Here is a 22974-nt window from a genome sequence, read left to right on the forward strand (position 1 = left end):
CCAAACCAATTCTGGTTATCGCTTCTCGGCCTTTTGGCTAAGATCAAGTGTAGTATCTGTTCTTATCAGTTTAATATCTGATACGTCCCCTATCTGGGGACCATATATTAAATGGATTTTTAGAACAGGGAGATGGAAAAAGAGCTTGCTCTGTCCACTCCACGCATTGACCTGGTATTGCAGTACCTCCAGGAACGGTGCACCCCTTCTTAACCCAGTTTCCAAAAGCAGAACTCAATTCACCTGATTCATATTAGCCCGATTTAATGAATTGGAAGAAAGCATACGTCTTCATATGCACCTCAATTTGGCCCATTCACTTTTCACACTTCCTCCTTTTGTTTTTTATCTTTCACACTTTTGACTTTCTTTATTCATCCAAATAGCAAACTCATCACCACTCAACCTGACCAACTCGGCTATGTCCCCGTGCTGCAGTTCTCTGTCTTATCTAGATCATTTGCAATTGAATGGAATAGATCCCTTTTGGACAAAGTGGATTCACCTGCTGCTGCAGTGACCACAGGTGTGATAACATCTAGAATTGGCATCTGGTGCGATCTCTCCGCTTCCACTCCAAAGAAAGTTACCTGTTTATTCCTATCATGCATTGGTTTTTGGGGTTTTCTTTGAGTAATGATGATCTCTTTAGTAGTCTGTTGGCGCCCTCTCCTGGAGGAATAGTTTGCTTGCTCTTGGACATTCTAAAAGAGAGGTCATGATAGACATTGAGCTTCTGAGCTCAATTGGGGACAGTCATGGGTGATGAATGTTTGCAACCTACTGCGAAGCCTCATACCGCAATATAAGGAACGTCAAATACTAAGAAAGGGCGGCCTATGAAAGAATTACTACTTTCAATAAGTACACTTAAACGGCTAATTGGGAATAGAAAAACTGTAAAAAGCCCTCTGAGAAAGCCCCCCTCTAACCTTTGATAGTAAGCTTTTCTGTAGTCTGCCTGTTGATGTATTTTCCGTTTGAACTGTGCACAACATGAAGAGACGGAACACTGGCGGCTTGTCACAATGCCCCCCGATGACATCACAATAGCGCTGCTGCCTAGAAAACAAGCTGCGCAGAAGAAGTTGTTCTTTGGGTGGGAGGGTGGGCTAGTGGAAGGAGGGGGCAATCTCTTTTTTTCCCGGGTGGTAGGGGGATGACAGGAGAAGGGAAGCGGGTGGTGAGAAAGGTACAGAGGGCAGGGTTTGGGGGCTGGGAAGGAAAGGGAAAAGATTAGGGTTTGGGGATGATGAAAGGGCTTTCTACGGGTAAGGATGGCAAAGGGTGGCAGTGACGGAAAGTCAGGCAACCTGTCCTGTCCGTCTTTTTGTATCGTGAATTGGAAAGACTGCAAGGGGGAGGGGAGTTGCTTGCGCCCTAAAGGAGGAGTTATTCAGATTCATTGCAGTGGGCGGCGGCTGCAAAACGCACCATTCTTCTTGTTTTGGCTCTGCAAAGCAGCCTTTTCAAGGGTTGGCTTGGGTGACAAAATGTCTTGTGTAGGCGTGGGTTTGTCTCCCTCTCGCTCTCTCTCCCTAAGATGTGTCCGGCATAGGCCAGGGTGCCACTCGAGGCCCAAACCAATTCTGGTTATCGCTTCTCGGCCTTTTGGCTAAGATCAAGTGTAGTGTTGTTCGAAAAGGTGGTTTAAGCTCCAGGCCACCTTAGTACAATGATACAATGCACACTGGAAGGTTGCGCTTGCTAGTACTCTGGGTGGATAGTATATTCATCTAGTGGAAAACATGGCCCTACCAGGATCGAGGCTATTAGACTGAGTAAGGATGGGGGGCTATGGTACAACGTGCCCCAGGACTGACGACCCTGGAGTGAGTCTGAGCTTGCTGGCTTGGGACCCCGGCAAGCCTTGGGCTCTGTAACACACCGTACCTTGCCTTTTCATACTTTTTGAGCATATTACCCTATCCCGGCCTTCTGGCTAGGAAGGGAAATTTTTATAATCCCGGTTGGAGGTCTGGTCAGCTTTGGGCTGAGAAACTAACACCCGGTTGGAGGTCCGGGTCAGCTTCGGCTGAGAAACCAACACCCGGTTGGAGGTCTGGGTCAGCTTCGGCTGAGAAACCAACACCCGGTTGGAGGTCCGGTTAGCCTTGGGCTGAGAAACCAACACCGGTTGACGGTCCGGGCAGTTTCGGCTGCGAAACCAACAACTAGTAGCTCTCTACTCCACTTGGGTAAGATGCCTGGGTGGACGCTGGGAGCAACGACAAGGCTCAACCAGGCTTCGGCTTGGGGGAGTACCGAAGATCCCTGACCCTTGCTGTGGCCTTCTGGCTCGGAGGGACGGGGTTGATTTTTGGGGACCCTCTCCTCACGGTGGGGTCCACACGAATCCTAGCCTTTGCACTGTTTTTGGTGTGACTTCGGTCATGCATTTTTTGTGGTGCTTTGGAAAGCTTCATTAAATCAAAAATCTGTTCTTATCAGTTTAATATCTGATACGTCCCCTATCTGGGGACCATATATTAAATGGATTTTTAGAACAGGGAGATGGAAAAAGAGCTTGCTCTGTCCACTCCACGCATTGACCTGGTATTGCAGTACCTCCAGGAACGGTGCACCCCTTCTTAACCCAGTTTCCAAAAGCAGAACTCAATTCACCTGATTCATATTAGCCCGATTTAATGAATTGGAAGAAAGCATACGTCTTCATATGCACCTCAATTTGGCCCATTCACTTTTCACACTTCCTCCTTTTGTTTTTTATCTTTCACACTTTTGACTTTCTTTATTCATCCAAATAGCAAACTCATCACCACTCAACCTGACCAACTCGGCTATGTCCCCGTGCTGCAGTTCTCTGTCTTATCTAGATCATTTGCAATTGAATGGAATAGATCCCTTTTGGACAAAGTGGATTCACCTGCTGCTGCAGTGACCACAGGTGTGATAACATCTAGAATTGGCATCTGGTGCGATCTCTCCGCTTCCACTCCAAAGAAAGTTACCTGTTTATTCCTATCATGCATTGGTTTTTGGGGTTTTCTTTGAGTAATGATGATCTCTTTAGTAGTCTGTTGGCGCCCTCTCCTGGAGGAATAGTTTGCTTGCTCTTGGACATTCTAAAAGAGAGGTCATGATAGACATTGAGCTTCTGAGCTCAATTGGGGACAGTCATGGGTGATGAATGTTTGCAACCTACTGCGAAGCCTCATACCGCAATATAAGGAACGTCAAATACTAAGAAAGGGCGGCCTATGAAAGAATTACTACTTTCAATAAGTACACTTAAACGGCTAATTGGGAATAGAAAAACTGTAAAAAGCCCTCTGAGAAAGCCCCCCTCTAACCTTTGATAGTAAGCTTTTCTGTAGTCTGCCTGTTGATGTATTTTCCGTTTGAACTGTGCACAACATGAAGAGACGGAACACTGGCGGCTTGTCACAATGCCCCCCGATGACATCACAATAGCGCTGCTGCCTAGAAAACAAGCTGCGCAGAAGAAGTTGTTCTTTGGGTGGGAGGGTGGGCTAGTGGAAGGAGGGGGCAATCTCTTTTTTTCCCGGGTGGTAGGGGGATGACAGGAGAAGGGAAGCGGGTGGTGAGAAAGGTACAGAGGGCAGGGTTTGGGGGCTGGGAAGGAAAGGGAAAAGATTAGGGTTTGGGGATGATGAAAGGGCTTTCTACGGGTAAGGATGGCAAAGGGTGGCAGTGACGGAAAGTCAGGCAACCTGTCCTGTCCGTCTTTTTGTATCGTGAATTGGAAAGACTGCAAGGGGGAGGGGAGTTGCTTGCGCCCTAAAGGAGGAGTTATTCAGATTCATTGCAGTGGGCGGCGGCTGCAAAACGCACCATTCTTCTTGTTTTGGCTCTGCAAAGCAGCCTTTTCAAGGGTTGGCTTGGGTGACAAAATGTCTTGTGTAGGCGTGGGTTTGTCTCCCTCTCGCTCTCTCTCCCTAAGATGTGTCCGGCATAGGCCAGGGTGCCACTCGAGGCCCAAACCAATTCTGGTTATCGCTTCTCGGCCTTTTGGCTAAGATCAAGTGTAGTATCTGTTCTTATCAGTTTAATATCTGATACGTCCCCTATCTGGGGACCATATATTAAATGGATTTTTAGAACAGGGAGATGGAAAAAGAGCTTGCTCTGTCCACTCCACGCATTGACCTGGTATTGCAGTACCTCCAGGAACGGTGCACCCCTTCTTAACCCAGTTTCCAAAAGCAGAACTCAATTCACCTGATTCATATTAGCCCGATTTAATGAATTGGAAGAAAGCATACGTCTTCATATGCACCTCAATTTGGCCCATTCACTTTTCACACTTCCTCCTTTTGTTTTTTATCTTTCACACTTTTGACTTTCTTTATTCATCCAAATAGCAAACTCATCACCACTCAACCTGACCAACTCGGCTATGTCCCCGTGCTGCAGTTCTCTGTCTTATCTAGATCATTTGCAATTGAATGGAATAGATCCCTTTTGGACAAAGTGGATTCACCTGCTGCTGCAGTGACCACAGGTGTGATAACATCTAGAATTGGCATCTGGTGCGATCTCTCCGCTTCCACTCCAAAGAAAGTTACCTGTTTATTCCTATCATGCATTGGTTTTTGGGGTTTTCTTTGAGTAATGATGATCTCTTTAGTAGTCTGTTGGCGCCCTCTCCTGGAGGAATAGTTTGCTTGCTCTTGGACATTCTAAAAGAGAGGTCATGATAGACATTGAGCTTCTGAGCTCAATTGGGGACAGTCATGGGTGATGAATGTTTGCAACCTACTGCGAAGCCTCATACCGCAATATAAGGAACGTCAAATACTAAGAAAGGGCGGCCTATGAAAGAATTACTACTTTCAATAAGTACACTTAAACGGCTAATTGGGAATAGAAAAACTGTAAAAAGCCCTCTGAGAAAGCCCCCCTCTAACCTTTGATAGTAAGCTTTTCTGTAGTCTGCCTGTTGATGTATTTTCCGTTTGAACTGTGCACAACATGAAGAGACGGAACACTGGCGGCTTGTCACAATGCCCCCCGATGACATCACAATAGCGCTGCTGCCTAGAAAACAAGCTGCGCAGAAGAAGTTGTTCTTTGGGTGGGAGGGTGGGCTAGTGGAAGGAGGGGGCAATCTCTTTTTTTCCCGGGTGGTAGGGGGATGACAGGAGAAGGGAAGCGGGTGGTGAGAAAGGTACAGAGGGCAGGGTTTGGGGGCTGGGAAGGAAAGGGAAAAGATTAGGGTTTGGGGATGATGAAAGGGCTTTCTACGGGTAAGGATGGCAAAGGGTGGCAGTGACGGAAAGTCAGGCAACCTGTCCTGTCCGTCTTTTTGTATCGTGAATTGGAAAGACTGCAAGGGGGAGGGGAGTTGCTTGCGCCCTAAAGGAGGAGTTATTCAGATTCATTGCAGTGGGCGGCGGCTGCAAAACGCACCATTCTTCTTGTTTTGGCTCTGCAAAGCAGCCTTTTCAAGGGTTGGCTTGGGTGACAAAATGTCTTGTGTAGGCGTGGGTTTGTCTCCCTCTCGCTCTCTCTCCCTAAGATGTGTCCGGCATAGGCCAGGGTGCCACTCGAGGCCCAAACCAATTCTGGTTATCGCTTCTCGGCCTTTTGGCTAAGATCAAGTGTAGTATCTGTTCTTATCAGTTTAATATCTGATACGTCCCCTATCTGGGGACCATATATTAAATGGATTTTTAGAACAGGGAGATGGAAAAAGAGCTTGCTCTGTCCACTCCACGCATTGACCTGGTATTGCAGTACCTCCAGGAACGGTGCACCCCTTCTTAACCCAGTTTCCAAAAGCAGAACTCAATTCACCTGATTCATATTAGCCCGATTTAATGAATTGGAAGAAAGCATACGTCTTCATATGCACCTCAATTTGGCCCATTCACTTTTCACACTTCCTCCTTTTGTTTTTTATCTTTCACACTTTTGACTTTCTTTATTCATCCAAATAGCAAACTCATCACCACTCAACCTGACCAACTCGGCTATGTCCCCGTGCTGCAGTTCTCTGTCTTATCTAGATCATTTGCAATTGAATGGAATAGATCCCTTTTGGACAAAGTGGATTCACCTGCTGCTGCAGTGACCACAGGTGTGATAACATCTAGAATTGGCATCTGGTGCGATCTCTCCGCTTCCACTCCAAAGAAAGTTACCTGTTTATTCCTATCATGCATTGGTTTTTGGGGTTTTCTTTGAGTAATGATGATCTCTTTAGTAGTCTGTTGGCGCCCTCTCCTGGAGGAATAGTTTGCTTGCTCTTGGACATTCTAAAAGAGAGGTCATGATAGACATTGAGCTTCTGAGCTCAATTGGGGACAGTCATGGGTGATGAATGTTTGCAACCTACTGCGAAGCCTCATACCGCAATATAAGGAACGTCAAATACTAAGAAAGGGCGGCCTATGAAAGAATTACTACTTTCAATAAGTACACTTAAACGGCTAATTGGGAATAGAAAAACTGTAAAAAGCCCTCTGAGAAAGCCCCCCTCTAACCTTTGATAGTAAGCTTTTCTGTAGTCTGCCTGTTGATGTATTTTCCGTTTGAACTGTGCACAACATGAAGAGACGGAACACTGGCGGCTTGTCACAATGCCCCCCGATGACATCACAATAGCGCTGCTGCCTAGAAAACAAGCTGCGCAGAAGAAGTTGTTCTTTGGGTGGGAGGGTGGGCTAGTGGAAGGAGGGGGCAATCTCTTTTTTTCCCGGGTGGTAGGGGGATGACAGGAGAAGGGAAGCGGGTGGTGAGAAAGGTACAGAGGGCAGGGTTTGGGGGCTGGGAAGGAAAGGGAAAAGATTAGGGTTTGGGGATGATGAAAGGGCTTTCTACGGGTAAGGATGGCAAAGGGTGGCAGTGACGGAAAGTCAGGCAACCTGTCCTGTCCGTCTTTTTGTATCGTGAATTGGAAAGACTGCAAGGGGGAGGGGAGTTGCTTGCGCCCTAAAGGAGGAGTTATTCAGATTCATTGCAGTGGGCGGCGGCTGCAAAACGCACCATTCTTCTTGTTTTGGCTCTGCAAAGCAGCCTTTTCAAGGGTTGGCTTGGGTGACAAAATGTCTTGTGTAGGCGTGGGTTTGTCTCCCTCTCGCTCTCTCTCCCTAAGATGTGTCCGGCATAGGCCAGGGTGCCACTCGAGGCCCAAACCAATTCTGGTTATCGCTTCTCGGCCTTTTGGCTAAGATCAAGTGTAGTATCTGTTCTTATCAGTTTAATATCTGATACGTCCCCTATCTGGGGACCATATATTAAATGGATTTTTAGAACAGGGAGATGGAAAAAGAGCTTGCTCTGTCCACTCCACGCATTGACCTGGTATTGCAGTACCTCCAGGAACGGTGCACCCCTTCTTAACCCAGTTTCCAAAAGCAGAACTCAATTCACCTGATTCATATTAGCCCGATTTAATGAATTGGAAGAAAGCATACGTCTTCATATGCACCTCAATTTGGCCCATTCACTTTTCACACTTCCTCCTTTTGTTTTTTATCTTTCACACTTTTGACTTTCTTTATTCATCCAAATAGCAAACTCATCACCACTCAACCTGACCAACTCGGCTATGTCCCCGTGCTGCAGTTCTCTGTCTTATCTAGATCATTTGCAATTGAATGGAATAGATCCCTTTTGGACAAAGTGGATTCACCTGCTGCTGCAGTGACCACAGGTGTGATAACATCTAGAATTGGCATCTGGTGCGATCTCTCCGCTTCCACTCCAAAGAAAGTTACCTGTTTATTCCTATCATGCATTGGTTTTTGGGGTTTTCTTTGAGTAATGATGATCTCTTTAGTAGTCTGTTGGCGCCCTCTCCTGGAGGAATAGTTTGCTTGCTCTTGGACATTCTAAAAGAGAGGTCATGATAGACATTGAGCTTCTGAGCTCAATTGGGGACAGTCATGGGTGATGAATGTTTGCAACCTACTGCGAAGCCTCATACCGCAATATAAGGAACGTCAAATACTAAGAAAGGGCGGCCTATGAAAGAATTACTACTTTCAATAAGTACACTTAAACGGCTAATTGGGAATAGAAAAACTGTAAAAAGCCCTCTGAGAAAGCCCCCCTCTAACCTTTGATAGTAAGCTTTTCTGTAGTCTGCCTGTTGATGTATTTTCCGTTTGAACTGTGCACAACATGAAGAGACGGAACACTGGCGGCTTGTCACAATGCCCCCCGATGACATCACAATAGCGCTGCTGCCTAGAAAACAAGCTGCGCAGAAGAAGTTGTTCTTTGGGTGGGAGGGTGGGCTAGTGGAAGGAGGGGGCAATCTCTTTTTTTCCCGGGTGGTAGGGGGATGACAGGAGAAGGGAAGCGGGTGGTGAGAAAGGTACAGAGGGCAGGGTTTGGGGGCTGGGAAGGAAAGGGAAAAGATTAGGGTTTGGGGATGATGAAAGGGCTTTCTACGGGTAAGGATGGCAAAGGGTGGCAGTGACGGAAAGTCAGGCAACCTGTCCTGTCCGTCTTTTTGTATCGTGAATTGGAAAGACTGCAAGGGGGAGGGGAGTTGCTTGCGCCCTAAAGGAGGAGTTATTCAGATTCATTGCAGTGGGCGGCGGCTGCAAAACGCACCATTCTTCTTGTTTTGGCTCTGCAAAGCAGCCTTTTCAAGGGTTGGCTTGGGTGACAAAATGTCTTGTGTAGGCGTGGGTTTGTCTCCCTCTCGCTCTCTCTCCCTAAGATGTGTCCGGCATAGGCCAGGGTGCCACTCGAGGCCCAAACCAATTCTGGTTATCGCTTCTCGGCCTTTTGGCTAAGATCAAGTGTAGTATCTGTTCTTATCAGTTTAATATCTGATACGTCCCCTATCTGGGGACCATATATTAAATGGATTTTTAGAACAGGGAGATGGAAAAAGAGCTTGCTCTGTCCACTCCACGCATTGACCTGGTATTGCAGTACCTCCAGGAACGGTGCACCCCTTCTTAACCCAGTTTCCAAAAGCAGAACTCAATTCACCTGATTCATATTAGCCCGATTTAATGAATTGGAAGAAAGCATACGTCTTCATATGCACCTCAATTTGGCCCATTCACTTTTCACACTTCCTCCTTTTGTTTTTTATCTTTCACACTTTTGACTTTCTTTATTCATCCAAATAGCAAACTCATCACCACTCAACCTGACCAACTCGGCTATGTCCCCGTGCTGCAGTTCTCTGTCTTATCTAGATCATTTGCAATTGAATGGAATAGATCCCTTTTGGACAAAGTGGATTCACCTGCTGCTGCAGTGACCACAGGTGTGATAACATCTAGAATTGGCATCTGGTGCGATCTCTCCGCTTCCACTCCAAAGAAAGTTACCTGTTTATTCCTATCATGCATTGGTTTTTGGGGTTTTCTTTGAGTAATGATGATCTCTTTAGTAGTCTGTTGGCGCCCTCTCCTGGAGGAATAGTTTGCTTGCTCTTGGACATTCTAAAAGAGAGGTCATGATAGACATTGAGCTTCTGAGCTCAATTGGGGACAGTCATGGGTGATGAATGTTTGCAACCTACTGCGAAGCCTCATACCGCAATATAAGGAACGTCAAATACTAAGAAAGGGCGGCCTATGAAAGAATTACTACTTTCAATAAGTACACTTAAACGGCTAATTGGGAATAGAAAAACTGTAAAAAGCCCTCTGAGAAAGCCCCCCTCTAACCTTTGATAGTAAGCTTTTCTGTAGTCTGCCTGTTGATGTATTTTCCGTTTGAACTGTGCACAACATGAAGAGACGGAACACTGGCGGCTTGTCACAATGCCCCCCGATGACATCACAATAGCGCTGCTGCCTAGAAAACAAGCTGCGCAGAAGAAGTTGTTCTTTGGGTGGGAGGGTGGGCTAGTGGAAGGAGGGGGCAATCTCTTTTTTTCCCGGGTGGTAGGGGGATGACAGGAGAAGGGAAGCGGGTGGTGAGAAAGGTACAGAGGGCAGGGTTTGGGGGCTGGGAAGGAAAGGGAAAAGATTAGGGTTTGGGGATGATGAAAGGGCTTTCTACGGGTAAGGATGGCAAAGGGTGGCAGTGACGGAAAGTCAGGCAACCTGTCCTGTCCGTCTTTTTGTATCGTGAATTGGAAAGACTGCAAGGGGGAGGGGAGTTGCTTGCGCCCTAAAGGAGGAGTTATTCAGATTCATTGCAGTGGGCGGCGGCTGCAAAACGCACCATTCTTCTTGTTTTGGCTCTGCAAAGCAGCCTTTTCAAGGGTTGGCTTGGGTGACAAAATGTCTTGTGTAGGCGTGGGTTTGTCTCCCTCTCGCTCTCTCTCCCTAAGATGTGTCCGGCATAGGCCAGGGTGCCACTCGAGGCCCAAACCAATTCTGGTTATCGCTTCTCGGCCTTTTGGCTAAGATCAAGTGTAGTATCTGTTCTTATCAGTTTAATATCTGATACGTCCCCTATCTGGGGACCATATATTAAATGGATTTTTAGAACAGGGAGATGGAAAAAGAGCTTGCTCTGTCCACTCCACGCATTGACCTGGTATTGCAGTACCTCCAGGAACGGTGCACCCCTTCTTAACCCAGTTTCCAAAAGCAGAACTCAATTCACCTGATTCATATAAGGCTATGTGCGCACGTCGCGTAAAAACATGCAGTTACGCTGCGCTTTGTAGCGCAGCGTAACTGCATGCGTCCTGCGTCCCCTGCACAGTCTATGGAGACTGTGCAGGGGCCGTGCGCACGTGGCGTTTAAGAGCGCAGCGCTTCGGCTACTGCCGAAGCGCTGCGCAAAAAGAAGTGACATGTCACTTCTTTCCTGCGCTTTGCCGGCAGCTCCTGCTCTGTCTATGGCAGGAGCTGCAGGCAGAGCGCATGGAATCGGCGCTCACTACGGACATTTCTGCAGCGATCTAAAGCGCACATGTGCTCTTCAGATCGCTGCAGAAATTTCTGCAGGGCTTGTACGCAACGTGCGCACATAGCCTTAGCCCGATTTAATGAATTGGAAGAAAGCATACGTCTTCATATGCACCTCAATTTGGCCCATTCACTTTTCACACTTCCTCCTTTTGTTTTTTATCTTTCACACTTTTGACTTTCTTTATTCATCCAAATAGCAAACTCATCACCACTCAACCTGACCAACTCGGCTATGTCCCCGTGCTGCAGTTCTCTGTCTTATCTAGATCATTTGCAATTGAATGGAATAGATCCCTTTTGGACAAAGTGGATTCACCTGCTGCTGCAGTGACCACAGGTGTGATAACATCTAGAATTGGCATCTGGTGCGATCTCTCCGCTTCCACTCCAAAGAAAGTTACCTGTTTATTCCTATCATGCATTGGTTTTTGGGGTTTTCTTTGAGTAATGATGATCTCTTTAGTAGTCTGTTGGCGCCCTCTCCTGGAGGAATAGTTTGCTTGCTCTTGGACATTCTAAAAGAGAGGTCATGATAGACATTGAGCTTCTGAGCTCAATTGGGGACAGTCATGGGTGATGAATGTTTGCAACCTACTGCGAAGCCTCATACCGCAATATAAGGAACGTCAAATACTAAGAAAGGGCGGCCTATGAAAGAATTACTACTTTCAATAAGTACACTTAAACGGCTAATTGGGAATAGAAAAACTGTAAAAAGCCCTCTGAGAAAGCCCCCCTCTAACCTTTGATAGTAAGCTTTTCTGTAGTCTGCCTGTTGATGTATTTTCCGTTTGAACTGTGCACAACATGAAGAGACGGAACACTGGCGGCTTGTCACAATGCCCCCCGATGACATCACAATAGCGCTGCTGCCTAGAAAACAAGCTGCGCAGAAGAAGTTGTTCTTTGGGTGGGAGGGTGGGCTAGTGGAAGGAGGGGGCAATCTCTTTTTTTCCCGGGTGGTAGGGGGATGACAGGAGAAGGGAAGCGGGTGGTGAGAAAGGTACAGAGGGCAGGGTTTGGGGGCTGGGAAGGAAAGGGAAAAGATTAGGGTTTGGGGATGATGAAAGGGCTTTCTACGGGTAAGGATGGCAAAGGGTGGCAGTGACGGAAAGTCAGGCAACCTGTCCTGTCCGTCTTTTTGTATCGTGAATTGGAAAGACTGCAAGGGGGAGGGGAGTTGCTTGCGCCCTAAAGGAGGAGTTATTCAGATTCATTGCAGTGGGCGGCGGCTGCAAAACGCACCATTCTTCTTGTTTTGGCTCTGCAAAGCAGCCTTTTCAAGGGTTGGCTTGGGTGACAAAATGTCTTGTGTAGGCGTGGGTTTGTCTCCCTCTCGCTCTCTCTCCCTAAGATGTGTCCGGCATAGGCCAGGGTGCCACTCGAGGCCCAAACCAATTCTGGTTATCGCTTCTCGGCCTTTTGGCTAAGATCAAGTGTAGTATCTGTTCTTATCAGTTTAATATCTGATACGTCCCCTATCTGGGGACCATATATTAAATGGATTTTTAGAACAGGGAGATGGAAAAAGAGCTTGCTCTGTCCACTCCACGCATTGACCTGGTATTGCAGTACCTCCAGGAACGGTGCACCCCTTCTTAACCCAGTTTCCAAAAGCAGAACTCAATTCACCTGATTCATATTAGCCCGATTTAATGAATTGGAAGAAAGCATACGTCTTCATATGCACCTCAATTTGGCCCATTCACTTTTCACACTTCCTCCTTTTGTTTTTTATCTTTCACACTTTTGACTTTCTTTATTCATCCAAATAGCAAACTCATCACCACTCAACCTGACCAACTCGGCTATGTCCCCGTGCTGCAGTTCTCTGTCTTATCTAGATCATTTGCAATTGAATGGAATAGATCCCTTTTGGACAAAGTGGATTCACCTGCTGCTGCAGTGACCACAGGTGTGATAACATCTAGAATTGGCATCTGGTGCGATCTCTCCGCTTCCACTCCAAAGAAAGTTACCTGTTTATTCCTATCATGCATTGGTTTTTGGGGTTTTCTTTGAGTAATGATGATCTCTTTAGTAGTCTGTTGGCGCCCTCTCCTGGAGGAATAGTTTGCTTGCTCTTGGACATTCTAAAAGAGAGGTCATGATAGACATTGAGCTTCTGAGCTCAATTGGGGACAGTCATGGGTGATGAATGTTTGCAACCTACTGCGAAGCCTCATACCGCAATATAAGGAACGTCAAATACTAAGAAAGGGCGGCCTATGAAAGAATTACTACTTTCAATAAGTACACTTAAACGGCTAATTGGGAATAGAAAAACTGTAAAAAGCCCTCTGAGAAAGCCCCCCTCTAACCTTTGATAGTAAGCTTTTCTGTAGTCTGCCTGTTGATGTATTTTCCGTTTGAACTGTGCACAACATGAAGAGACGGAACACTGGCGGCTTGTCACAATGCCCCCCGATGACATCACAATAGCGCTGCTGCCTAGAAAACAAGCTGCGCAGAAGAAGTTGTTCTTTGGGTGGGAGGGTGGGCTAGTGGAAGGAGGGGGCAATCTCTTTTTTTCCCGGGTGGTAGGGGGATGACAGGAGAAGGGAAGCGGGTGGTGAGAAAGGTACAGAGGGCAGGGTTTGGGGGCTGGGAAGGAAAGGGAAAAGATTAGGGTTTGGGGATGATGAAAGGGCTTTCTACGGGTAAGGATGGCAAAGGGTGGCAGTGACGGAAAGTCAGGCAACCTGTCCTGTCCGTCTTTTTGTATCGTGAATTGGAAAGACTGCAAGGGGGAGGGGAGTTGCTTGCGCCCTAAAGGAGGAGTTATTCAGATTCATTGCAGTGGGCGGCGGCTGCAAAACGCACCATTCTTCTTGTTTTGGCTCTGCAAAGCAGCCTTTTCAAGGGTTGGCTTGGGTGACAAAATGTCTTGTGTAGGCGTGGGTTTGTCTCCCTCTCGCTCTCTCTCCCTAAGATGTGTCCGGCATAGGCCAGGGTGCCACTCGAGGCCCAAACCAATTCTGGTTATCGCTTCTCGGCCTTTTGGCTAAGATCAAGTGTAGTATCTGTTCTTATCAGTTTAATATCTGATACGTCCCCTATCTGGGGACCATATATTAAATGGATTTTTAGAACAGGGAGATGGAAAAAGAGCTTGCTCTGTCCACTCCACGCATTGACCTGGTATTGCAGTACCTCCAGGAACGGTGCACCCCTTCTTAACCCAGTTTCCAAAAGCAGAACTCAATTCACCTGATTCATATTAGCCCGATTTAATGAATTGGAAGAAAGCATACGTCTTCATATGCACCTCAATTTGGCCCATTCACTTTTCACACTTCCTCCTTTTGTTTTTTATCTTTCACACTTTTGACTTTCTTTATTCATCCAAATAGCAAACTCATCACCACTCAACCTGACCAACTCGGCTATGTCCCCGTGCTGCAGTTCTCTGTCTTATCTAGATCATTTGCAATTGAATGGAATAGATCCCTTTTGGACAAAGTGGATTCACCTGCTGCTGCAGTGACCACAGGTGTGATAACATCTAGAATTGGCATCTGGTGCGATCTCTCCGCTTCCACTCCAAAGAAAGTTACCTGTTTATTCCTATCATGCATTGGTTTTTGGGGTTTTCTTTGAGTAATGATGATCTCTTTAGTAGTCTGTTGGCGCCCTCTCCTGGAGGAATAGTTTGCTTGCTCTTGGACATTCTAAAAGAGAGGTCATGATAGACATTGAGCTTCTGAGCTCAATTGGGGACAGTCATGGGTGATGAATGTTTGCAACCTACTGCGAAGCCTCATACCGCAATATAAGGAACGTCAAATACTAAGAAAGGGCGGCCTATGAAAGAATTACTACTTTCAATAAGTACACTTAAACGGCTAATTGGGAATAGAAAAACTGTAAAAAGCCCTCTGAGAAAGCCCCCCTCTAACCTTTGATAGTAAGCTTTTCTGTAGTCTGCCTGTTGATGTATTTTCCGTTTGAACTGTGCACAACATGAAGAGACGGAACACTGGCGGCTTGTCACAATGCCCCCCGATGACATCACAATAGCGCTGCTGCCTAGAAAACAAGCTGCGCAGAAGAAGTTGTTCTTTGGGTGGGAGGGTGGGCTAGTGGAAGGAGGGGGCAATCTCTTTTTTTCCCGGGTGGTAGGGGGATGACAGGAGAAGGGAAGCGGGTGGTGAGAAAGGTACAGAGGGCAGGGTTTGGGGGCTGGGAAGGAAAGGGAAAAGATTAGGGTTTGGGGATGATGAAAGGGCTTTCTACGGGTAAGGATGGCAAAGGGTGGCAGTGACGGAAAGTCAGGCAACCTGTCCTGTCCGTCTTTTTGTATCGTGAATTGGAAAGACTGCAAGGGGGAGGGGAGTTGCTTGCGCCCTAAAGGAGGAGTTATTCAGATTCATTGCAGTGGGCGGCGGCTGCAAAACGCACCATTCTTCTTGTTTTGGCTCTGCAAAGCAGCCTTTTCAAGGGTTGGCTTGGGTGACAAAATGTCTTGTGTAGGCGTGGGTTTGTCTCCCTCTCGCTCTCTCTCCCTAAGATGTGTCCGGCATAGGCCAGGGTGCCACTCGAGGCCCAAACCAATTCTGGTTATCGCTTCTCGGCCTTTTGGCTAAGATCAAGTGTAGTATCGTTCGAAAAGGTGGTTTAAGGCTCCGGCCACCTTAGTACAATGATGCAATGCACACTGGAAGGTTGCGCTTGTTAGTACTTTGGGAGGATAGTATATCCATCTAGAGAAAACCATGGCCCTACCAGGATCGAGGCTATTAGACTGAGTAAGTGTGGGGGTTATGGTGCAATGTGCCCCAGGAATGGACACCCTGGAGGGAGTCTGAACTTGCTAGGTTGGGACCCTGGTAAGCCTCAGACTCTGTCGCACGCCGCGCCTTGCCTATTCATACTTTCCAAGCATATTGCCCTATCCCGGCCTTCTGGCTAAGAAGGGAAATTTTTATAATCCCGGTCGGAGGTCCGGTCAGCTTTGGGCTGAGAAACCAACACCCGGTTGGAGGTCCGGGTCAGCTTTGGCTGAGAAACCAACACCGGTTGGAGGTCCGGTTAGCCTTGGGCTGAGAAACCAACACCCGGTTGGAGGTCCGGTCAGCCTTGGGCTGAGAAACCAACACCCGGTTGGAGGTCCGGTCAGCCTTGGGCTGAGAAACCAACACCGGTTGACGGTCCGGGCAGTCTCGGCTGCGAAACCAACGACTAGTAGCTCCCTACTCCACTTGGGTAAGATGCCTCGGTGGACGCTGGGAGCAACAACAAGGCTCAACCAGGCTTCGGCTTGGGGGAGCACCGAAGATCCCTGACCCTCGCTGTGGCCTTCTGGCTCGGAGGAACGGGGTTGATTTTTGGGGATCCTCTTCTCACGGAGGGGTCCACACGAATCCTAGCCTTTGCACTGTTTTTGGTGTGACTTCGGTCATGCATTTTTGCGGTGCTTTGGAAAGCTTCATTAAATCAAAAAATCTGTTCTTATCAGTTTAATATCTGATACGTCCCCTATCTGGGGACCATATATTAAATGGATTTTTAGAACAGGGAGATGGAAAAAGAGCTTGCTCTGTCCACTCCACGCATTGACCTGGTATTGCAGTACCTCCAGGAACGGTGCACCCCTTCTTAACCCAGTTTCCAAAAGCAGAACTCAATTCACCTGATTCATATTAGCCCGATTTAATGAATTGGAAGAAAGCATACGTCTTCATATGCACCTCAATTTGGCCCATTCACTTTTCACACTTCCTCCTTTTGTTTTTTATCTTTCACACTTTTGACTTTCTTTATTCATCCAAATAGCAAACTCATCACCACTCAACCTGACCAACTCGGCTATGTCCCCGTGCTGCAGTTCTCTGTCTTATCTAGATCATTTGCAATTGAATGGAATAGATCCCTTTTGGACAAAGTGGATTCACCTGCTGCTGCAGTGACCACAGGTGTGATAACATCTAGAATTGGCATCTGGTGCGATCTCTCCGCTTCCACTCCAAAGAAAGTTACCTGTTTATTCCTATCATGCATTGGTTTTTGGGGTTTTCTTTGAGTAATGATGATCTCTTTAGTAGTCTGTTGGCGCCCTCTCCTGGAGGAATAGTTTGCTTGCTCTTGGACATTCTAAAAGAGAGGTCATGATAGACATTGAGCTTCTGAGCTCAATTGGGGACAGTCATGGGTGATGAATGTTTGCAACCTACTGCGAAGCCTCATACCGCAATATAAGGAACGTCAAATACTAAGAAAGGGCGGCCTATGAAAGAATTACTACTTTCAATAAGTACACTTAAACGGCTAATTGGGAATAGAAAAACTGTAAAAAGCCCTCTGAGAAAGCCCCCCTCTAACCTTTGATAGTAAGCTTTTCTGTAGTCTGCCTGTTGATGTATTTTCCGTTTGAACTGTGCACAACATGAAGAGACGGAACACTGGCGGCTTGTCACAATGCCCCCCGATGACATCACAATAGCGCTGCTGCCTAGAAAACAAGCTGCGCAGAAGAAGTTGTTCTTTGGGTGGGAGGGTGGGCTAGTGGAAGGAGGGGGCAATCTCTTTTTTTCCCGGGTGGTAGGGGGATGACAGGAGAAGGGAAGCGGGTGGTGAGAAAGGTACAGAGGGCAGGGTTTGGGGGCTGGGAAGGAAAGGGAAAAGATTAGGGTTTGGGGATGATGAAAGGGCTTTCTACGGGTAAGGATGGCAAAGGGTGGCAGTGACGGAAAGTCAGGCAACCTGTCCTGTCCGTCTTTTTGTATCGTGAATTGGAAAGACTGCAAGGGGGAGGGGAGTTGCTTGCGCCCTAAAGGAGGAGTTATTCAGATTCATTGCAGTGGGCGGCGGCTGCAAAACGCACCATTCTTCTTGTTTTGGCTCTGCAAAGCAGCCTTTTCAAGGGTTGGCTTGGGTGACAAAATGTCTTGTGTAGGCGTGGGTTTGTCTCCCTCTCGCTCTCTCTCCCTAAGATGTGTCCGGCATAGGCCAGGGTGCCACTCGAGGCCCAAACCAATTCTGGTTATCGCTTCTCGGCCTTTTGGCTAAGATCAAGTGTAGTATCTGTTCTTATCAGTTTAATATCTGATACGTCCCCTATCTGGGGACCATATATTAAATGGATTTTTAGAACAGGGAGATGGAAAAAGAGCTTGCTCTGTCCACTCCACGCATTGACCTGGTATTGCAGTACCTCCAGGAACGGTGCACCCCTTCTTAACCCAGTTTCCAAAAGCAGAACTCAATTCACCTGATTCATATTAGCCCGATTTAATGAATTGGAAGAAAGCATACGTCTTCATATGCACCTCAATTTGGCCCATTCACTTTTCACACTTCCTCCTTTTGTTTTTTATCTTTCACACTTTTGACTTTCTTTATTCATCCAAATAGCAAACTCATCACCACTCAACCTGACCAACTCGGCTATGTCCCCGTGCTGCAGTTCTCTGTCTTATCTAGATCATTTGCAATTGAATGGAATAGATCCCTTTTGGACAAAGTGGATTCACCTGCTGCTGCAGTGACCACAGGTGTGATAACATCTAGAATTGGCATCTGGTGCGATCTCTCCGCTTCCACTCCAAAGAAAGTTACCTGTTTATTCCTATCATGCATTGGTTTTTGGGGTTTTCTTTGAGTAATGATGATCTCTTTAGTAGTCTGTTGGCGCCCTCTCCTGGAGGAATAGTTTGCTTGCTCTTGGACATTCTAAAAGAGAGGTCATGATAGACATTGAGCTTCTGAGCTCAATTGGGGACAGTCATGGGTGATGAATGTTTGCAACCTACTGCGAAGCCTCATACCGCAATATAAGGAACGTCAAATACTAAGAAAGGGCGGCCTATGAAAGAATTACTACTTTCAATAAGTACACTTAAACGGCTAATTGGGAATAGAAAAACTGTAAAAAGCCCTCTGAGAAAGCCCCCTCTAACCTTTGATAGTAAGCTTTTCTGTAGTCTGCCTGTTGATGTATTTTCCGTTTGAACTGTGCACAACATGAAGAGACGGAACACTGGCGGCTTGTCACAATGCCCCCCGATGACATCACAATAGCGCTGCTGCCTAGAAAACAAGCTGCGCAGAAGAAGTTGTTCTTTGGGTGGGAGGGTGGGCTAGTGGAAGGAGGGGGCAATCTCTTTTTTTCCCGGGTGGTAGGGGGATGACAGGAGAAGGGAAGCGGGTGGTGAGAAAGGTACAGAGGGCAGGGTTTGGGGGCTGGGAAGGAAAGGGAAAAGATTAGGGTTTGGGGATGATGAAAGGGCTTTCTACGGGTAAGGATGGCAAAGGGTGGCAGTGACGGAAAGTCAGGCAACCTGTCCTGTCCGTCTTTTTGTATCGTGAATTGGAAAGACTGCAAGGGGGAGGGGAGTTGCTTGCGCCCTAAAGGAGGAGTTATTCAGATTCATTGCAGTGGGCGGCGGCTGCAAAACGCACCATTCTTCTTGTTTTGGCTCTGCAAAGCAGCCTTTTCAAGGGTTGGCTTGGGTGACAAAATGTCTTGTGTAGGCGTGGGTTTGTCTCCCTCTCGCTCTCTCTCCCTAAGATGTGTCCGGCATAGGCCAGGGTGCCACTCGAGGCCCAAACCAATTCTGGTTATCGCTTCTCGGCCTTTTGGCTAAGATCAAGTGTAGTATCGTTCGAAAAGGTGGTTTAAGGCTCCGGCCACCTTAGTACAATGATGCAATGCACACTGGAAGGTTGCGCTTGTTAGTACTTTGGGAGGATAGTATATCCATCTAGAGGAAACCATGGCCCTACCAGGATCGAGGCTATTAGACTGAGTAAGTGTGGGGTTATGGTGCAATGTGCCCCAGGAATGGACACCCTGGAGGGAGTCTGAACTTGCTAGGTTGGGACCCTGGTAAGCCTCAGACTCTGTCGCACGCCGCGCCTTGCCTATTCATACTTTCCAAGCATATTGCCCTATCCCGGCCTTCTGGCTAAGAAGGGAAATTTTTATAATCCCGGTCGGAGGTCCGGTCAGCTTTGGGCTGAGAAACCAACACCCGGTTGGAGGTCCGGGTCAGCTTTGGCTGAGAAACCAACACCCGGTTGGAGGTCCGGTTAGCCTTGGGCTGAGAAACCAACACCCGGTTGGAGGTCCGGTCAGCCTTGGGCTGAGAAACCAACACCCGGTTGGAGGTCCGGTCAGCCTTGGGCTGAGAAACCAACACCGGTTGACGGTCCGGGCAGTCTCGGCTGCGAAACCAACGACTAGTAGCTCCCTACTCCACTTGGGTAAGATGCCTCGGTGGACGCTGGGAGCAACAACAAGGCTCAACCAGGCTTCGGCTTGGGGGAGCACCGAAGATCCCTGACCCTCGCTGTGGCCTTCTGGCTCGGAGGGACGGGGTTGATTTTTGGGGATCCTCTTCTCACGGAGGGGTCCACACGAATCCTAGCCTTTGCACTGTTTTTGGTGTGACTTCGGTCATGCATTTTTGCGGTGCTTTGGAAAGCTTCATTAAATCAAAAATCTGTTCTTATCAGTTTAATATCTGATACGTCCCCTATCTGGGGACCATATATTAAATGGATTTTTAGAACAGGGAGATGGAAAAAGAGCTTGCTCTGTCCACTCCACGCATTGACCTGGTATTGCAGTACCTCCAGGAACGGTGCACCCCTTCTTAACCCAGTTTCCAAAAGCAGAACTCAATTCACCTGATTCATATTAGCCCGATTTAATGAATTGGAAGAAAGCATACGTCTTCATATGCACCTCAATTTGGCCCATTCACTTTTCACACTTCCTCCTTTTGTTTTTTATCTTTCACACTTTTGACTTTCTTTATTCATCCAAATAGCAAACTCATCACCACTCAACCTGACCAACTCGGCTATGTCCCCGTGCTGCAGTTCTCTGTCTTATCTAGATCATTTGCAATTGAATGGAATAGATCCCTTTTGGACAAAGTGGATTCACCTGCTGCTGCAGTGACCACAGGTGTGATAACATCTAGAATTGGCATCTGGTGCGATCTCTCCGCTTCCACTCCAAAGAAAGTTACCTGTTTATTCCTATCATGCATTGGTTTTTGGGGTTTTCTTTGAGTAATGATGATCTCTTTAGTAGTCTGTTGGCGCCCTCTCCTGGAGGAATAGTTTGCTTGCTCTTGGACATTCTAAAAGAGAGGTCATGATAGACATTGAGCTTCTGAGCTCAATTGGGGACAGTCATGGGTGATGAATGTTTGCAACCTACTGCGAAGCCTCATACCGCAATATAAGGAACGTCAAATACTAAGAAAGGGCGGCCTATGAAAGAATTACTACTTTCAATAAGTACACTTAAACGGCTAATTGGGAATAGAAAAACTGTAAAAAGCCCTCTGAGAAAGCCCCCCTCTAACCTTTGATAGTAAGCTTTTCTGTAGTCTGCCTGTTGATGTATTTTCCGTTTGAACTGTGCACAACATGAAGAGACGGAACACTGGCGGCTTGTCACAATGCCCCCCGATGACATCACAATAGCGCTGCTGCCTAGAAAACAAGCTGCGCAGAAGAAGTTGTTCTTTGGGTGGGAGGGTGGGCTAGTGGAAGGAGGGGGCAATCTCTTTTTTTCCCGGGTGGTAGGGGGATGACAGGAGAAGGGAAGCGGGTGGTGAGAAAGGTACAGAGGGCAGGGTTTGGGGGCTGGGAAGGAAAGGGAAAAGATTAGGGTTTGGGGATGATGAAAGGGCTTTCTACGGGTAAGGATGGCAAAGGGTGGCAGTGACGGAAAGTCAGGCAACCTGTCCTGTCCGTCTTTTTGTATCGTGAATTGGAAAGACTGCAAGGGGGAGGGGAGTTGCTTGCGCCCTAAAGGAGGAGTTATTCAGATTCATTGCAGTGGGCGGCGGCTGCAAAACGCACCATTCTTCTTGTTTTGGCTCTGCAAAGCAGCCTTTTCAAGGGTTGGCTTGGGTGACAAAATGTCTTGTGTAGGCGTGGGTTTGTCTCCCTCTCGCTCTCTCTCCCTAAGATGTGTCCGGCATAGGCCAGGGTGCCACTCGAGGCCCAAACCAATTCTGGTTATCGCTTCTCGGCCTTTTGGCTAAGATCAAGTGTAGTATCTGTTCTTATCAGTTTAATATCTGATACGTCCCCTATCTGGGGACCATATATTAAATGGATTTTTAGAACAGGGAGATGGAAAAAGAGCTTGCTCTGTCCACTCCACGCATTGACCTGGTATTGCAGTACCTCCAGGAACGGTGCACCCCTTCTTAACCCAGTTTCCAAAAGCAGAACTCAATTCACCTGATTCATATTAGCCCGATTTAATGAATTGGAAGAAAGCATACGTCTTCATATGCACCTCAATTTGGCCCATTCACTTTTCACACTTCCTCCTTTTGTTTTTTATCTTTCACACTTTTGACTTTCTTTATTCATCCAAATAGCAAACTCATCACCACTCAACCTGACCAACTCGGCTATGTCCCCGTGCTGCAGTTCTCTGTCTTATCTAGATCATTTGCAATTGAATGGAATAGATCCCTTTTGGACAAAGTGGATTCACCTGCTGCTGCAGTGACCACAGGTGTGATAACATCTAGAATTGGCATCTGGTGCGATCTCTCCGCTTCCACTCCAAAGAAAGTTACCTGTTTATTCCTATCATGCATTGGTTTTTGGGGTTTTCTTTGAGTAATGATGATCTCTTTAGTAGTCTGTTGGCGCCCTCTCCTGGAGGAATAGTTTGCTTGCTCTTGGACATTCTAAAAGAGAGGTCATGATAGACATTGAGCTTCTGAGCTCAATTGGGGACAGTCATGGGTGATGAATGTTTGCAACCTACTGCGAAGCCTCATACCGCAATATAAGGAACGTCAAATACTAAGAAAGGGCGGCCTATGAAAGAATTACTACTTTCAATAAGTACACTTAAACGGCTAATTGGGAATAGAAAAACTGTAAAAAGCCCTCTGAGAAAGCCCCCCTCTAACCTTTGATAGTAAGCTTTTCTGTAGTCTGCCTGTTGATGTATTTTCCGTTTGAACTGTGCACAACATGAAGAGACGGAACACTGGCGGCTTGTCACAATGCCCCCCGATGACATCACAATAGCGCTGCTGCCTAGAAAACAAGCTGCGCAGAAGAAGTTGTTCTTTGGGTGGGAGGGTGGGCTAGTGGAAGGAGGGGGCAATCTCTTTTTTTCCCGGGTGGTAGGGGGATGACAGGAGAAGGGAAGCGGGTG

General features: G+C 47.2%; 13 non-coding genes and 2 pseudogenes across 13 annotated transcripts; all 15 read left to right on the forward strand.

Annotated features, from left to right (window-relative positions):
- The first annotated feature begins 17 nt into the window (after nucleotides 1-17).
- LOC142279846 (U2 spliceosomal RNA) lies at nucleotides 18-208 on the forward strand. Its single transcript, XR_012742272.1, has one exon. It is a non-coding gene; the product is annotated as a U2 spliceosomal RNA (small nuclear RNA).
- A 2189-nt stretch (nucleotides 209-2397) lies between these two features.
- LOC142279859 (U2 spliceosomal RNA) lies at nucleotides 2398-2590 on the forward strand. Its single transcript, XR_012742283.1, has one exon. It is a non-coding gene; the product is annotated as a U2 spliceosomal RNA (small nuclear RNA).
- A 1387-nt stretch (nucleotides 2591-3977) lies between these two features.
- Nucleotides 3978-4168, forward strand: LOC142279847 (U2 spliceosomal RNA). The gene has a single exon (XR_012742273.1). It is a non-coding gene; the product is annotated as a U2 spliceosomal RNA (small nuclear RNA).
- A 1387-nt stretch (nucleotides 4169-5555) lies between these two features.
- On the forward strand, nucleotides 5556-5746 carry LOC142279848 (U2 spliceosomal RNA). Its single transcript, XR_012742274.1, has one exon. It is a non-coding gene; the product is annotated as a U2 spliceosomal RNA (small nuclear RNA).
- Nucleotides 5747-7133: 1387 nt separating this feature from the next.
- Nucleotides 7134-7324, forward strand: LOC142279849 (U2 spliceosomal RNA). Its single transcript, XR_012742275.1, has one exon. It is a non-coding gene; the product is annotated as a U2 spliceosomal RNA (small nuclear RNA).
- Nucleotides 7325-8711: 1387 nt separating this feature from the next.
- On the forward strand, nucleotides 8712-8902 carry LOC142279850 (U2 spliceosomal RNA). Its single transcript, XR_012742276.1, has one exon. It is a non-coding gene; the product is annotated as a U2 spliceosomal RNA (small nuclear RNA).
- Nucleotides 8903-10289: 1387 nt separating this feature from the next.
- Nucleotides 10290-10480, forward strand: LOC142279851 (U2 spliceosomal RNA). Its single transcript, XR_012742277.1, has one exon. It is a non-coding gene; the product is annotated as a U2 spliceosomal RNA (small nuclear RNA).
- Nucleotides 10481-12232: 1752 nt separating this feature from the next.
- Nucleotides 12233-12423, forward strand: LOC142279853 (U2 spliceosomal RNA). Its single transcript, XR_012742278.1, has one exon. It is a non-coding gene; the product is annotated as a U2 spliceosomal RNA (small nuclear RNA).
- Nucleotides 12424-13810: 1387 nt separating this feature from the next.
- Nucleotides 13811-14001, forward strand: LOC142279855 (U2 spliceosomal RNA). The gene has a single exon (XR_012742280.1). It is a non-coding gene; the product is annotated as a U2 spliceosomal RNA (small nuclear RNA).
- A 1387-nt stretch (nucleotides 14002-15388) lies between these two features.
- Nucleotides 15389-15530, forward strand: LOC142279862 (U2 spliceosomal RNA; annotated as a pseudogene).
- A 696-nt stretch (nucleotides 15531-16226) lies between these two features.
- Nucleotides 16227-16423, forward strand: LOC142279860 (U2 spliceosomal RNA). Its single transcript, XR_012742284.1, has one exon. It is a non-coding gene; the product is annotated as a U2 spliceosomal RNA (small nuclear RNA).
- Nucleotides 16424-17810: 1387 nt separating this feature from the next.
- On the forward strand, nucleotides 17811-18001 carry LOC142279856 (U2 spliceosomal RNA). The gene has a single exon (XR_012742281.1). It is a non-coding gene; the product is annotated as a U2 spliceosomal RNA (small nuclear RNA).
- Nucleotides 18002-19387: 1386 nt separating this feature from the next.
- Nucleotides 19388-19529, forward strand: LOC142279863 (U2 spliceosomal RNA; annotated as a pseudogene).
- A 696-nt stretch (nucleotides 19530-20225) lies between these two features.
- On the forward strand, nucleotides 20226-20421 carry LOC142279861 (U2 spliceosomal RNA). The gene has a single exon (XR_012742285.1). It is a non-coding gene; the product is annotated as a U2 spliceosomal RNA (small nuclear RNA).
- A 1387-nt stretch (nucleotides 20422-21808) lies between these two features.
- LOC142279857 (U2 spliceosomal RNA) lies at nucleotides 21809-21999 on the forward strand. The gene has a single exon (XR_012742282.1). It is a non-coding gene; the product is annotated as a U2 spliceosomal RNA (small nuclear RNA).
- The last annotated feature ends 975 nt before the right edge of the window (nucleotides 22000-22974 follow it).

Source organism: Anomaloglossus baeobatrachus, unplaced genomic scaffold, assembly GCF_048569485.1.
Source record: "Anomaloglossus baeobatrachus isolate aAnoBae1 unplaced genomic scaffold, aAnoBae1.hap1 Scaffold_4410, whole genome shotgun sequence".
In the NCBI taxonomy this organism is placed as follows: Eukaryota; Metazoa; Chordata; class Amphibia; order Anura; family Aromobatidae; genus Anomaloglossus; species Anomaloglossus baeobatrachus.